Source organism: Lissotriton vulgaris, chromosome 9 (assembly GCF_964263255.1).
Source record: "Lissotriton vulgaris chromosome 9, aLisVul1.2, whole genome shotgun sequence".
Taxonomy (NCBI): domain Eukaryota; kingdom Metazoa; phylum Chordata; class Amphibia; order Caudata; family Salamandridae; genus Lissotriton; species Lissotriton vulgaris.
The window spans coordinates 164,469,760-164,486,667 of NC_141697.1; positions in this window are offsets into that span (position 1 = coordinate 164,469,760).

Sequence of the window (16,908 nt, forward strand, 5' to 3'; positions counted from 1 at the left end):
ACCAGTAAAATGGTTGATGCATGTGCCCCTTAGTTCTTATTCACAGACAAACTCAGATGTTTCCCATGTGTTGCATGTGTGTTGGACACTACAGCACACATGCAGCCTCTTTTTTGATTAATAACCCCTTTTTACCTTGGTTATGCCTGGCTTCATGTGGCCAACACCAAGCCCAGTCTGACTATCTTAGAAGATCGTACTTTGCCTCTATACTTGTAAATGTTTGTGCAGACCTGCCCCAGTAACACCCCTCTGATGCCCATTTGGCAGACCATTGATAAAAAGTGGCACAAAGCAGCAGAAACTGTATTTGTGCTAAGAAAAGGCCTATTTTTCTGCACAAAACACCTTTGAGCTGGATAGTAAATAGCATGTGCTGTTCTTTGCCATTTTCCTTCACTTTGCGTAAAGGCACAGCCCTAGTAATTCTTAAGCTTTCACTTGGCAAGTTTATGTACTTTCTTGAGAACATGTTATAAATAGTGATATGAAGGCCTCCTTTAGAGTGTGGTAGTCAGGGTACTCTGCCATAAGCCACATTAATGGTCTATGTGCCCTATTTGAAATAGGGCATACCGTTATCTTCTGGTCAGTGGTGCCTAAGCTGGCTCTACTGGCGAAACCCTTAAACTAATGGCCTGATGGATTTGGATGGAAATAGTGTTGGACTTTTTTTCCATCCAAAGCCTGCATGTCCTTAACAGAAATAAAAGAAAAACAAATTGCACCCACACGTAGGAGAGTTTGTTTGTGAAGAACTAAAAAGTTTGCTGAGGGGCTGCAAGAAAATATCAGCTGCTTGCAAAATTTCACTGTCTTTAGATCATCTGCTGTGGTAGCGGCTCCTTTATAGGATAGAGATTGCCAACACTCAGGCAGGGATTTCTAAGGCTCAAATCTATATGTTGGCGGAAAGAGAGTACTTTATCAAAAACAGAACTAGCCTATTTGTGAATAATACAGGACTGTATGAGAAAAGGAAAACCATTAGGTTTCTTTATGAGGCCCTCACCCACCAACCTAGTTGGTGGCATGCTTCATCATCAGGCCCACCCAGTGACACTGAGTGTGTCCCGGGTGTGCTTCTATGCCTGAATTACAGGGGAGCTGGTGTGCAGTGTGATTGACGTGAAAGTGACATTTTAAAAGCTGTACAGTGGTCTCAGTTTCCATGGGGATAATGTAATTTTAATATCTGGGCCTCTGTTAGCGTTAAAAACAAGGCAAGTGGATGTTGGTGCTTTTTCGTGATTCATGCAACCATGCTAAGACTCTCCCCTGTATATTTTTTTGTCATACATGTTGTATGTCCAGTAATGCTTGGAGAGAGAATCCCCCTCCCACATATATATTACCTTGGTGTGTGCTCCACATTTCTTGATCACATACTCACTTAAAGTATAGATCACACTTTCACATATTGAACGGTCCTGAGGAAAGCCAGTTTGACAGAAAAGGCCTGACTGAAACATGTAGAAGTTCCTAATATTCACTCCACCAACATCCACTTGCCTAGTTTTTAACACTAACAGAGGCCCAGATATTAAATTATCCCCTCTGGAATCTGGCCACTGTACAGCTTTTGAAATGTCACTTTCACATCACTCACACTGCACATTCAGCAACACACCAGCTCCGCTGTAATCCAGGCGTAGAAGCACACCCGGGAAACACTCGGTGTCACTGGGTGGGCACGATGATGAAGCATCCCATCAATTCAGTTGGTGGGTGAGGGCTTCATAAAGAAACCTAATGGTTTCCCTCTTCTCATACAGTCCTGAGTCCTGTATTATTCACAAATAGGCTAGTCCTCTTTCAGATTAACGTATAAAACCTGGGGACACGGACTAGCTACCTAGTTCTCTCTCTCTCCTTGATAATTGAATGGAAAGAGTACTTTTCCACAACTGAGAGCCCTTTCTGCCAACATAATGGTCCGCCCACCTGATTTAAAAGTGGGCAAACCTTTATTGTAAAGATGGTGGATACTACTCTGTCTCTGCTGTGGTTACACCCCTCCGGTGGCCCATGGATTGGGGGCTGTCGGATGTGGGCCTGTATGTTCACCCTTCTAATTTAGGAGGACGAACATATAGGTCAGTTTTCACTGCCGTCACTAGCAGGAATACCGTGGTAGTAAGGGGCCATGAAAACTACAAACGGCCTCCTCGTCAGGTATCATTGTTCTTTTATTTTCAAAAACTAAATCCCACTTTGTGGTTTTCCTTTTGAAAATAAAAACAGAATTGTAACTTTGCCATACACCTCGTCGTGTTTGACTGAGCCATACGGAAAAGTTACAATACAATGTACAATGGCAGAAACCACCTTGATTGTGGTTCCTGACCCTGCTTGAAAGTCTGCCGGCCTAATGGACATTTCAAAATGTTGTCGTTGGGACATCCGCCAGGACATCGGCGTCATTTACTCCATTCCTCCTTGTGAAGGATGGCCCTGAGAGAGCGCAATTTGAATGAAATGTATGAATGCGCCATATTTACAAACCAGTTGCGTAAGTTAGCTAAGGTAACTAGAGATATGAAAATATGTATCCGCATTTACTCACGATTGCTTTGTTAGATATAGAGAGCACCTATAGAGTGTGGGCTAATATAGAAATGTGTGGAAATGTTTAGAAATGTTAGATGTGTTAATCAGGTTCCATGTTATGTAGCTGCTAAATGAAGAAGGATGTAATGTGCCAAATGAAGAAACGTGCAGACCACATGGCACTGTATAAGAACGAAATGTACAATTGCATCTTTCATGTAACATGGATTCACTATTATTCAATGATTTCTGCTTACATGTTAAAGGCTATGTTTTATAGAAGTGTTTCATATAACCAGAGTGTGGTGTGTTAGCATATTATTTTAAGTTAAGAAATAATGGTTCACAGGGTGCAGGCTACTGCACGTAATTTAGTAGGCCCGGAGAGATAAAGTGTCCTCTTTGATCTGCACGTGTTAGTTAAAGTCGAGCCTCGTTAAAATAAATTGCCAATGCTGGTCGAAGTTTTTATGGCCTAGCCTGATAAGGGGAGCCTGGAATTTGGGGCCCTGCTCCAGAGTATCTGTTTGCAGGTGCGAGGGGGGTACCAATCAAGAGCTTGATGAATAGAGCTCTGTTCGGGGAGATAGGCTCGGGTCCGGAGGAGTCTACTGGAATGTCATGGGGGTACCAGCATGCTGGAGACGGAGCCTGGGAAGCAAGGTCAACTTTAACAGGCGGCCCAAAGAAGTGAAACTATGGAAAAAAACAGAATCGAGACCACGTGAATTGTGTACGTGGTGGGCGTCTCAGAGGGGCATTCCACCCATACTGTGATTTTGTATTAGGGACAGCACCCTGGGGAGGAGGTAGAGCAGATGGCCTGAGGACCCTTAGAGAGCGGATGGGTAGGCAGAAAGGGTACTGCTACAATGCATAGGTATTTCATCTAAGACTAAGAGAGAGTGATTGAACTTCTTTGGAAGTCAACACGGCTGACACCTTTTTAGGTAAAGAACTTGCTAAGTAGGGATGTCATCTAGTCTAGTGTAGGGTCAGTCTAACCTGATTTGTTTTCTTTTCTGTAAATGACGCTCAAGCTTCATCTTGTGTCGATGATAACTAACTTACTGATTTTTGAATTAGTCTTGGTGGTTTTCTTCTGTCGATTAAGATCTCTCAGAGAGTTCATGTTCATCTTATTACCTGTGTATCTTTTGAATCTTATATTGAGATGTTTGTACCTGCAACTAATTTTGGCTTTATAATAAATCTTTAAACTTATCCGTAGTAAGTGGTTCTTTAGAGTTGTGTCAGTTTTGGGGCTGGTTTGACCTATGTAGGGTTTGCCTTTTACTCAATGACAGACAACAATCGATCCAAACGATTTAAGTGAGATAGGAGTTAGGGTGATCTGGTAATTGATCAAAAATCTCACTTTCCCAGTTGGTAGCAGAGGATGGTTGTCTTCTTGAGGAAGGCGACCTAGATTAGGTTAAGATTACCCCAAGGCCCCTAGTGATCGACGACCAGAAGAGCCACCTGCCGAAGAAGGTGCTGACGGTGCGAGAGAGAAAAGCAGCAGAGTCGGTCGAGAGTGAGTATAAGGGTCATGCGTTGTCAGATTGCGGTGTTTTGTGTTGTACCTGTGTTGTAATGTCAAGCGGAGTTGAATGCCTGTAGTGTGATTGTGAGACGGTTGTGAGCGCGCGCAACCTGGTGAAAATCTTAAGTTCAGGGAAGGGCTTAAGTGGTTCGGGTGTATCGGACATCCAGAGTAATTGTCTACCATTGTGAAGGGGGTCATGAGGTACCATTGATCGCCCGTAGGACCATGATAGGGGGAACGTAAGAGTGAGTGTATGAGTAACGGACGCTGGTCGGACCTTTACTGTGTGTAAGTAACCTATCAGTTAAGGCGATTGTCTGAACGTTTACGGAAGACGTTTCGTCAGTTGAGGTGACAATTACAGTTAGACTGTGGACGTACAGTCAAGAAAAGTGATTGCTTGGTCGGAAGTAGTCATTTTTCGGTGTATGAATGGGACGCATGCATGACCGGGAGACGAGCTGAGAAAGGAGGGGAACTGCTGCTAAGGGGACGAGTGACGTCAGAGCGAGCCGCGCTGGGATAGGCTGGTTGGTGTAGAGACGCACTGGGATAGGCTGGTTGGTGTAGAGACGCGCTGGGATAGGTTGGTTAGCGAGAGCCGCGCAGGGATTGGTGGTTTGCCATCGGGAAGTAAACAAGGAAGGGAATTAAGGAAAATCGTAGATTCTTGAATATGAAGTGTTTTAAATGTTTAAGAGCGATGTTTAAGAGAGAAAATAGAGAGGCGGTGGACGGGGAAGAGGCCCCGCCGGAGGGCACACCCGCTCACTACATGGCTACGAATGTAGGGTTACATACTATACTGTGGATCTCTGAGTGGAGCAAGATAACAGAGGGAAATGAGGAACTGACGTTCCCGAAATACGGAACGTTTAGATTGGAAGCATTGAACCAGCTGAAAGCAGTAATGCTTGCGACGAGACCTCTACCCAGACCAAAACAGTTTGAAGCCCTCAATGCATGGTTTAGGGCGGCATACGACCGGAGTTTGAACAGGCGTCAAGAAAGAGTAAGACGATCGGTAAGAGCAGTGCAGGATGCCAAATGGGATGAAGAAGCTAAAAAGTGGAGAGTGCAGAGAATTGAAGTAGATAAACTGTATCCAGTGATAGAAGTCACAGGAGAAAAGAAACCTCTAGTGGAGGATGATGAGAGCGAGACAGATGACAGCCTGATAAATAGGTTATTGATGGACAGACCACCTCCGTACAATAGAGAGATTGAACGTCCCGAGCTCCAAAAGGGGGACGGGGCTGGTAAAGGGGAACATAGACCGCTCCCCATAACAAATTGGGAACCCAACAAAGGCGAGGAAATACCTCAACCTAGTCCAGTACAGACAGTGGTCAGAAGGTTTGTGGTACAAAAGGTGCCGAAAACAGAGTGTGCAAGGTCGTACCAACTGCCGGACGCTCTTCAAGTACCTGTTACCATAGGTCCTGTAGTATCGATTTACGACCCAGAAAGAGCGCAAAAGGGGGTGCAGGTACGATTGGACAGTGAAAGACCAGAGATGGAAAGCAGGAACAATACGATTAATTCACAAAGGCAGTTGTTAGGACCAAGAGGTCGGAGCACCCCATTGGATTCAGTAGTGGATCCCATAATAGATCAAGGGGGTCAGAGAGGGCTGATGGATCTGAGAGGACCACAGCCGAAATCCTTTAGGGAGTTAAGGGAGTACTTGAAAGAATGGGATGCGGCCGTAGAAACTCAAAACAACAGGTTAGGAGCAGAAGCGGAACGGGGAAACCGAGAGAACGGAACCCTGTCTCACTGCGGAGCTGGCGAAAGCGGTCCAGAGTGGGATGGGAAGAGTCAGGACGGTAAAGGAGACACTCGCCATATCAGGAGTGGAAGTAGACAGGAGCATGAGGATAGGAATGCAGGATGTGGAGGGGTGCCTCGCTCCATTCTCAGTGAGGGAGATCGAAGAACGCAGGAGTACAGGGACAGCTTCAGGTGCACTCACCGGGCAAAGATGTACAACATTGGAGTCGCGGGAGTATGGAGAGTCGCGAGGGGTCTCACCATGCATCCAGTGATCACGGACGGGATCGCGGGAACACGGAGAGCTGTGAGGGACCTTATCGAGTATTGAGTGACACTAGACAGCAAAGGAATGGCGAAGGCTTAGAGAATAGTGGGGGATCTTATCGTGTGCCTAGAGAGGCTGAACCGAAGAGACTGAATGGGATGGTGGGAAATAGAGCATTGTTTCACCACACACCGAGGGAAGATGGAAGAGCATGGGATTTAGAAAGATGGGAACAAGGGAGGACTCCTCATAACTCACCTGAACCTAGGCGTAGGACTCGGAGTTGGGACAGGAGGAATGTAAATGGACCATCTAAGAATGAGGTACTAAGAGCTGAGGTAAAGGCAAGGAGACTCGATGTAACCAGTTTAAAATCGGACTTAGATGAAATAATAGACGGCACATTGCCAATGGAGAGGATCGACCTGTACGAACAAGACGAGGTACTGTTTATAGCAAAGGAAGTTACTCGGAAAGCGAGGGCAGTACATGAAAGACTATCCGAATTGGCAGACAGGTACACGGTAGACCTATCAAGGACTAAAGCATTACAGGGTAACCATAGGCTGCATTGCACGGATCAGGATTTAGACGAAAGGAGGACGATCGGGTTGAAAACACACATAAAAGAACTGATCATGGGCATAAGAACGTGGAGAGATTTGGATAAATGGGAGGAAAGATGGTCCAAGAGAGGGACCGTCAGAAGGAGCACAATTGGGATGTCCCCAGAGGGAGGGCCACAGAGAATGGAAGCATACCCTTTGCGAGAAATTGCAAATGGAAGCTATGTGCATGTGCCCTGGAGTAAGGGGGACTTAGCGGCTTTTACCAATTCTTTTCCTAAGCTGAGGGAGAACCCCATGGAGTGGTATAAGCAGTTAGAGAGGTTTGTAAAGATATCCAAAGTACTATGGGTTGACCTGAACACCCTGTTTGACATTGTAGTGCCAGGGGATTTGTGGACAGCATGTAAGGTTAGCGTCGAATGGCCAACATCCGAACCGGATAGGGATGCCCAGACAAACGGACCATCAGAAAAAGTCATGGAAAAGTACGAAAGGGTAATGTCATGGCTGAAGGATAAGGTGCCGTTGCAGGACATAGACTGGGTTAAGATAGATCGGACCACCCAAGAACCTAAAGAGACTGTCCATGAGTATTATGAGAGATTGCTGAAAGCATTCAAACAGTACAGTGGGTTGGATGTAATGGATCCTAGAGACATAGGACAGTTTGTGTCAAAGTCCGTTCTGGGTTTGAGACCTGATATTAGTTTGATGATCCAGCAACATTTAATTTGTTGGCAAAACAAACCATTAGATGAAATTTTGAGATATGCAAGGTACTGCAGTGATGAGATAGACTCCAAAGCAAAGAAACTTAAGGAGAAACTGATGATGGTGCAGATGCAGTCGGCTGGAAAGTGTGGACAGCGGCAACAGGGAACAGGGACATTAGGAAGGAAGCAAAATAATCAGAATATAGATGATGAGGAAAAACAGAGACCTAGGGTAGATATTGCGACATTGAAAAAGACGACCAGATGTCACCAGTGTAACGAGGTGGGGCATTGGAAACGCGAGTGCCCCTATAATATTGAGACTGGAGAACTAGAACCAGAGGAGGAAGAAGTCCAGAGCAGTCTGGCGAAGGGGACAACGATACACAAGGGAAAGGTGGTCAAAGGGGGGACCCCGACTCCTCGAGCCCAGTTCCCTCAACCACCCAGAATTGCGACAGGGGGAAAGACCTATAGGCAGATGCCTCTTTTTGTAGGAGGAGAAGAGTGTTAATATATTGATCCCCTTATGGGACAGCGAGTGGATAGAGAGGAGGATTGTACCCTCAGGGCAGTTTTAGAGGTGGACCAGAGGGGACCATACGTGGAGGCCGAAGTAGCAGGGTGTCCTACGACTTTTTTGGTGGACACGGGGGCCACTCGATCCACTCTGAGATCAGCAGTAGTCCCAGGTCTGCCAATGTCAGGAGAAACAATTCAAGTGGTAGGAGTCGCAAATAGGAGAATGACTAATCCTTTGACAGAACCAGTACAAGTGAAAATAGGGAAATACAGTGATGAGCATCAGTTTGTGGTTTGCGATTCCAGCCCTGTGTGTCTGTTGGGAAGAGATTTATTGTGCAAACTGAATTGTACAATATACTGCAACCCCCAGGGAGTGGAGGTACTGACTAACGATGATGACGCGGATTTCAAAGTTGCAAATTCAAGGGTGTGCGTGGAGCTGTATCCCACCTTGACGGTGGAAGAGCTTCCATGGGACTTAAGAGGTGCGGTGTCATCTGAAGTGTGGGATTTCACTGGGGAAGAAATAGGACTGATCAAAGGGGTAGAGCCAGTGAAGATCATGGTAAAACCAAATGCTGAGTATCCAAGAACACCCCAATACAAGTTGACCCCAGAGACGATTGCAGGAATAAAGCCTGTGATCGAATCCATGATTAAGCAGGGAATACTGAAGGAAATCGTGGGAAGCCCACGTAACTCCCCGATTATGGGTTTGCAGAAGCATAGTGGGAAATACAGAATAGTGCAGGACCTTCGAAAGATTAATAACATAGTTGTTTCGTGTTGTCCAGTGGTACCGAATCCCTCAGTAATATTGTTTCAGATACCTTTCCAAGCTGAGTGGTTCACAGTGATAGACCTTTGCCAGGCCTTCTTTTCAATCCCCTTAGATGAGGAGAGCCAATTTCTTTTCGCTTTTAAGCTGGAAAATCGCGTTTTAACATGGTGTCGTATCCCACAGGGGTATGCAGAGAGCCCATCGATTTTTAACCAGCTGTTGAAGAAAAATCTTGAAAGTCTAGTACTGCCACGGAACTCGGTTCTGGTCCAGTACATAGACGACCTGCTTGTGGCATCAGAAACTGAGGAAGCTTGCAAAATAGACACCATCACCTTACTGAATCACTTGGCTGAGAACGGACACAAGGTGTCTCCGAGCAAATGACAGTACTGTTTGACAGAAGTGCAGTACTTGGGTCACAGAATTGAAAAAGGGAAACAAAAGGTGTCACCAGACAGAATAGAGGCGATCATGAAAATGAATTCGCCCACAACACAGAGAGAAGTCAGGATGTTTCTAGGAATGGTTGGTTATTGCCGGCAGTGGATAGCTAACTTTTCACTGAAGGCAAAACCTTTACAAAAGCTGACGCACAAGGAGGTGAGTGATCCGGTACCATGGGACAAGGATTGTTTGATGGCATTCTTGCAGCTGAGGGAGGACTTGTGTCGTGCCCCTGCTCTAGGAATGCCGGATTACGAGAAGCCATTCTTACTTTACTGCTGTGAGAGGGAAGGCTGTGCTTTGTCAGTTTTGGCCCAGATACACGGAAATGCCCGTAGACCAGTTGCATACTTCTCGGCTACCTTAGATCCAGTAGCCGCAGCGTTGCTCGGATGTCTCAAATCCGTTGCTGCAACGGGTGTCAGCATTGAGCGTTGCGAGAACATTGTAATGGGACACCAGTTAGTGGTGTATGTGCCTCATTCTGTAGAACTGTTAATGACCAGGACCAAGACACAGCATCTGACAAATAGTAGGCTCACGCGCTATGAGCAAGTCATTCTGGCTGCCGAGAACGTGACCCTCAAGAGATGCTCTGTTTTGAATCCTGCCACTTTGATGCCACTTCCAAATGACATTGATGATGATGTATGTACAGATCATGACTGCCTTGATGTGACTGAACTATGCACCAAACCAAGACCAGATATCGTAGATGAGCCATTGACTGACCCCGATGAAGTATTCTTTGTTGATGGCTCATGCGTAAGAGACAATATTGGTCAGCTGAGAGCAGCTTATGCCATTTGCACCATTACTGGAGTTGTGGAAGCCGCTTGCCTGGAAGGAGTACACTCCGCTCAGGTAGCTGAAATCATTGCATTGACACGCACTTGTTTAGCAGGTAACAAAATTTGAGTCACCATTTACACCGATAGCCAGTATGGTTTCGGGGTAGTCCATGACTATGGGCAGTTATGGTCTCAAAGAGGTTACATGACCTCTTCAGGTTCACCTATTCGAAATGGGGAATTTGTTCGACTATTGTTGGAAGCACTACAAGGTCCGGCAGCTATTGCCGTTGTAAAATGCACAGCTCACACTAGAAACACCGATTTTGTGTCGCAAGGCAATAGGTATGCCGACGAGGTTGCACGCTACTGTGCAGAACAAGGATATTTTTTTACAGAGGTGGAAGTGAGTGGGATTCAGGAAAGGACCGAATTAACCATGTTGTTGGAAACTGTAGACACTTGGGATGAGTTGAAATGTATACAAGAGAATGCACCTGACTTCGAGAAAAAGACATGGGAAACTGCAGGTTGTACAAAGAGTGAAATGGACTTTTGGGTCTCCGCAGATGGGAGGGCAGTATTACCAAACGAACTTGTTAGTCCAATGGCAAGGAGAATACCTGGGCCAGCACACATAGATAGAGATGCTATGGTGAGGGTGTTTAGGCAAACCTGGTACAACCCCAAGTTTAGAGTAGCGGCAGAAGCAGTATGTCAACGTTGCGTGATCTGCCAACAACTGAATGTAGGAAAGAGAACACCAGTCACATTGAGTCACATAGGAAGGTCCGGGGGGCCATTCAATAGGATGCAACTAGACTTCATTGAAATGCCAAAGTGTAACCGCCTCAGATACGTCCTGGTGGTTGTCTGCATTTTTTCCAGATGGGTTGAGGCTTACCCCACACGCAGGTGTGACACACTCACAGTAGCAAAATTGTTGCTTAGAGAACTGATACCGCGCTTCGGGGTGCCGGCCTCTTTGGAATTAGATAGGGGAACACATTTCAACAGCGAAATTGTGAAGATGCTTTGCTCAGCCCTAAATATAGACCAGAAGCTGCACTGTAGTTATCGACCAGAAGCTTCAGGAATTGTGGAACAGATCAACAGCACGATTAAGTCCCGAATTGCCAAAGTTTGTTCCTCGACATCCTTGAGCTGGCCTGACGCGCTGCCACTGGTCCTTATGAGCATACGTAGCACACCAGACAGAAGGACAGGTCTCTCTCCACACGAGGTGTTAATGGGGAGGGCTATGAGACTGCCATCAGTTCCAACTACAGCACTGTTGAACATCACAGATGATTTGATCCTGGGCTATTGTAAGGGACTCTCTGACGCCATTCATTCTGTGTCTCTTCAGGTGCAGGCCCCGGAAGTTCCATCGTCCCAAGACTTGTGCCACGACCTGTGCCCTGGTGATTGGGTCATGGTGAAGAGACACATCAGGAAGAATTGCTTAGACGTACGCTGGCGTGGGCCCTACCAGATCATACTGGTGACAAACACTGCAGTGAAGTGTGGAGGCTTGCCCAACTGGATCCACGCCTCACACACCCGAAGAGTTCCAGCACCTCCGGAAGAAACAGCTCCTCCCTCGGATGAAAATCCAGCTGAGAATGGAGAATCCACAGAGAGGACAAGTCAAGCTGTAGAGGTGCCAGAAGAGACTGGGAGCGTGTCTGACCAGGCCGAGGACGGTCAATACACCAGCGAAACTGATGTTGCCACAGAAGGAGAAAGTAGCTGGGAGTACGAATCAGACACTGATCAAGCTGCAAGTGGTCAAGAGTCGAGGGCAAGAACAAGGAGCAGGAGGACAAGGAGTGGAGAGGCTAGCTGGCCGGAAAGAAGGAGAAGGCCAAGCCTGAGAGCAAATCCAGAGAGAACTCTTGTTCCAATTTCCGAAGACTCAGACCTAGACGAAGGTGCAGTGGACTCAGACTCTGAGGGTCCAAGAAGATCAAGGAGGGTACGTGTGCCCTGCAGAAGATACGCCACTCCTGAGTGGACCTACTTGGCGGCAGATGTCTTGGGGACAGAGATCCGGGAGGGTGAGGGAAGTGCAGGTGACCAACCTTGATCCAATCGTAACGGTGGAAGTAAGACTGTTGACACCTGGAATCGAGACCGAAGGGTTGTTAACGTTCACTCTCCCCATCCCTCTGTATTTAAGCAGGATCAAAGACCTGGTACTGAACAGATTAGAATTTCCAACCTTGGGTCACCCAGTACCAGAGCACGAGGAAACCATCCTTTGTTTAGAATTGCTGGAATATGCTATTAGAGCCGCTGGAACACAAATCATCGTAGATACCTAAAAGACTTTGTAAATAAGCCAGAGAGAGAAGATAACCTAGCGCCTAGTGGAAGAAGAAGAAAATTAGGGACATTTCATTTAGTGGACGGAGAAGGGTTAGGGTTGTCTGTCGTTGAAATTAAAGAGACTGAATTGCAAAGAGACTTTACCAGCTTCCAAGTGTGGTTAACAGACTGAGAAAGCAGAATGAAAGCAGAGTGAAGAAATCAAAAGAGACTTTTCAGAAAGAAACTACACTGTTTGATAACATGGAGGCCGGTGGTCCGAACCGCAAGGCAAAATGCATAGTAGGCACACTTATAGCAGTAGTGATTTTTCTTATAGTCATAGTAGTTACTGTATCATATATATTGGGACATGAGAGTATAACAAAGGCAACAGATACAAAAGCTGGAGTGACATCGAAACCTGCTACTGCTGACAAGATGGGGGACAAAGCAGGAAAAGACAATACTTTGCTAGCAGCAGAAGCTCGCAGGTTACACATGGATGAGTCACAGGGTAACTTTAAGTCCAACGCATATGCCAAATTGTTATACGAGTATATAGATGTCATGGAGGCTAAGGATTGTTATGTCTGCATGAAGCTACCAGCTTCCGTGGACGAAGGTATTAGGTATCATCACCTTCCATTGACTTATGGGATCTCATGTAGTTTAATACTTAGCATATTTTATGGTCGAGATAGCTTTGAGTACTATTTTTCGAATTATGACTCTGTATTACCAGAAGTCCCGAACTATAAGCAAATGAACAAATGGGACTATTACAAGAAGGAAGATAGATTGGCGAAATTATTCCTTCCTTGGGATACATTGGATACTTCACATGCACGTAGAAATAATCTGACTTGCAAAGTGTCAGAGATTGAGAAGAAGTTTATAGGGCAAGTGGATGACAGGTACAGAAGACAAAAGATTCTGAAAATGTCAGGACAATGGAAAACAGATTGGACCGAGGAGGAGAAGGCACATAAAAAGAAGGGTAGCAACGGTCCAATAGCTTTAGATCGCACACAGAAAGGGAAGTTATGTATACACCGAGGTAAAACTTATTATGAAAATGTGTTTGTAGGAGAAGTTAGCTGTGAACATGCTTTTCGATTGGAGTACTATACAAAGGATTTCCTAAAAGGAATGCAAGTGATTCCTAATGTGTATTTTGTATGTGGAAGAAATGCCTACGTGAAACTACCTGATAACTGGTATGGTTCATGTTACTTGGCTATTGTCTTCCCCAAAATATATCATGCAAAGGACTTAGAAATAATAGAGGGGAAAACACCTGACAGAAAGAGACGAGATGTAGGAGATGCCGAAATAGTCGGAGATGTATTTGGTGCTGTGATGCCTCTTTTAGGGATCATACTGAATGATGTCAAAATCAGGAGACTGGCAACGGTTGTAGATAGGTTGTCCGCCAGCACGGCGAGATCACTGATGCTGGTAGAAGGGGAGATGCAATCGATAAGGGCAATGGTTCTTCAGAACCGTCTTGCTTTAGACGTTCTGCTATCAAAAGAGGGCGGAGTCTGTAAGGCTTTGAAGGTCCAGGAATGCTGCACTTACATTCCAGAACACTCAAAACCTCTTGAGAAGGGCATACAGAATATAACCAAGATACACCAAGAGATTGAGGACCTAACAAGGGTAAATGTCTGGGAAAAAGTAGGTCATGGGATGGGTAAAGTTGGAGGTTGGTTTGCAAATCTCGGGAAGAGTTTTGTCTGGTATATTCTGAAGCCTATCATCATAATTGTGATTTGCATAATCATATTGTGGGGTTTAGTGAGACTGTACCAATGGTATGGGTCGAACAGATTGCAAAGATCTATGAGAGAACAGGAGCAGAGGTTAGCTGCTATGCAAGATCATCAGTATAGGAGTCTGAGGGCTCTAGAAACGATAAAAAGGGGGAGCCTTGCAACAAGTTCTGTTTGACCCATTCAAATTGGTGTACTAGTGATGACCCCTGGAGGTCATCAAAGGGGGGAACTGAGAGAGCGCAATTTGAATGAAATGTATGAATGCGCCATATTTACAAACCAGTTGCGTAAGTTAGCTAAGGTAACTAGAGATATAAAAATATGTATCCGCATTTACTCACGATTGCTTTGTTAGATATAGAGAGCACCTATAGAGTGTGGGCTAATATAGAAATGTGTGGAAATGTTTAGAAATGTTAGATGTGTTAATCAGGTTCCATGTTATGTAGCTGCTAAATGAAGAAGGATGTCATGTGCAAAATGAAGAAACGTGCAGACCACATGGCACTGTATAAGAACGAAATGTACAATTGCATCTTTCATGTAACATGGATTCACTATTATTCAATGATTTCTGCTTACATGTTAAAGGCTATGTTTTATAGAAGTGTTTCATATAACCAGAGTGTGGTGGTTAGCATATTATTTTAAGTTAAGAAATAATGGTTCACAGGGTGCAGGCTACTGCACGTAATTTAGTAGGCCCGGAGAGAGAAAGTGTCCTCTTTGATCTGCACGTGTTAGTTAAAGTCGAGCCTCGTTAAAATAAATTGCCAATGCTGGTCGAAGTTTTTATGGCCTAGCCTGATAAGGGGAGCCTGGAATTTGGGGCCCTGCTCCAGAGTGTCTGTTTGCAGGTGCGAGGGGGGTACCAATCAAGAGCTTGATGAATAGAGCTCTGTTCGGGGAGATAGGCTCGGGTCCGGAGGAGTCTACTGGAATGTCATGGGGGTACCAGCATGCTGGAGACGGAGCCTGGGAAGCAAGGTCAACTTTAACAGGCGGCCCAAAGAAGTGAAACTATGGAAAAAACCAGAATCGAGACCACGTGAATTGTGTACGTGGTGGGCGTCTCAGAGGGGCGTTCCACCCATACTGTGATTTTGTATTAGGGACAGCACCCTGGGGAGGAGGTAGAGCAGATGGCCTGAGGACCCTTAGAGAGCGGATGGGTAGGCAGAAAGGGTACTGTTACAATGCATAGGTATTTCATCTAAGACTAAGAGAGAGTGATTGAACTTCTTTGGAAGTCAACACGGCTGACACCTTTTTAGGTAAAGAACTTGCTAAGTAGGGATGTCATCTAGTCTAGTGTAGGGTCAGTCTAACCTGATTTGTTTTCTTTTCTGTAAATGACGCTCAAGCTTCATCTTGTGTCGATGATAACTAACTTACTGATTTTTGAATTAGTCTTGGTGGTTTTCTTCTGTCGATTAAGATCTCTCAGAGAGTTCATGTCCATCTTATTACCTGTGTATCTTTTGAATCTTATATTGAGATGTTTGTACCTGCAACTAATTTTGGCTTTATAATAAATCTTTAAACGTATCCGTAGTAAGTGGTTCTTTAGAGTTGTGTCAGTTTTGGGGCTGGTTTGACCTATGTAGGGTTTGCCTTTTACTCAATGACAGACAACAATCGATCCAAACGATTTAAGTGAGCTAGGAGTTAGGGTGATCTGGTAATTGATCAAAAATCTCACTTTCCCAGCCCAATCATCAAATTCAAAATTGGGCTCTAAATAGGGGGCTGCATGCCCACCAGAACAGCACATTATATGCCTCCCCAGCCCTGGTGGAATGGTGAACATCCCCAAATATCCCCAAAGTTTATTAGAAGACCCCATGCCACCAGTGATGTGGTGCCCCAGTCGCAGCTCCAAGTCACCAAGGATGCAATTCTCCTGCTCCGGAATCTTCTTTCTCAAACTATTCCTTCATGTGTGTAAATTCAATGTTATCAACTGAAGAGGGCCCGTATTTCAACTTTCATGAGGTTTTAAGAAAACCCAGGCTCACAGCATTGACTTCTTGGCCATCTGGTGATCCATCGTCTTCATCAGCGTTTTATTTATAGATAGTTTCTTTGGAGCTCTGTTGGCTTTGCAGGTGCTTTTGTTCTTTACACCGCCCTGTCATTACTTTCAGCGACAGGAGACGACGAGCCCTTTAAAACATTAGTGAATAAAAATGGAAGCAGCTGCAAGGGCGAACATAGTTTCCGGCTGACACTTCAGGGTATCTGGCTTTTGAGCTCTTCCTGAGTGCCTTTATTACCATAATCTGATTAGCTCTTGTCATCAGGCCCCCTTTGATGTAGCCTGTGAAGCCAATCAATTCTTGCCAGTGTTCAAGGTAAATAAAGATTGCGAAAGAACAGGGCCGCGTTCTGTATCAGTAGCATGTGCTCTGTTTACACTCCCCCTGAACAATCGAGCTCTTCTGAGCAGCAAAACAAGCTGGAGTGTCATTAGGTTGTGATTTTTTTTATTGAGCAACATTAATTAATGAAGATGTTCCGCACAGTAACACGAGAGCCGCAATTAGCTTGTATCAGGTCTTCTTGCTGTCTTTTCGTGTAATTGCTGTGCTGGGCTTGGCGCAGCACCAAACCGGAAGAGAACCTGCATACAGAGCTCATTCCCGTTTCATTTCCACTGAAGAGGATAGTTTCCAGGAGGAATAAAAAATGTGTACGTTCCTAATAGATGAACTCCTGATCTCGATTCCAAAACACCTCTGTGGAACTTTACTAAAGTATAAAACATGTATTCTGGGCGCACCACGTTAGCATTAGGAGCCTACATTGCCAAATATCATACAGTACCAGTTGAAAAACAACAACTGCACGT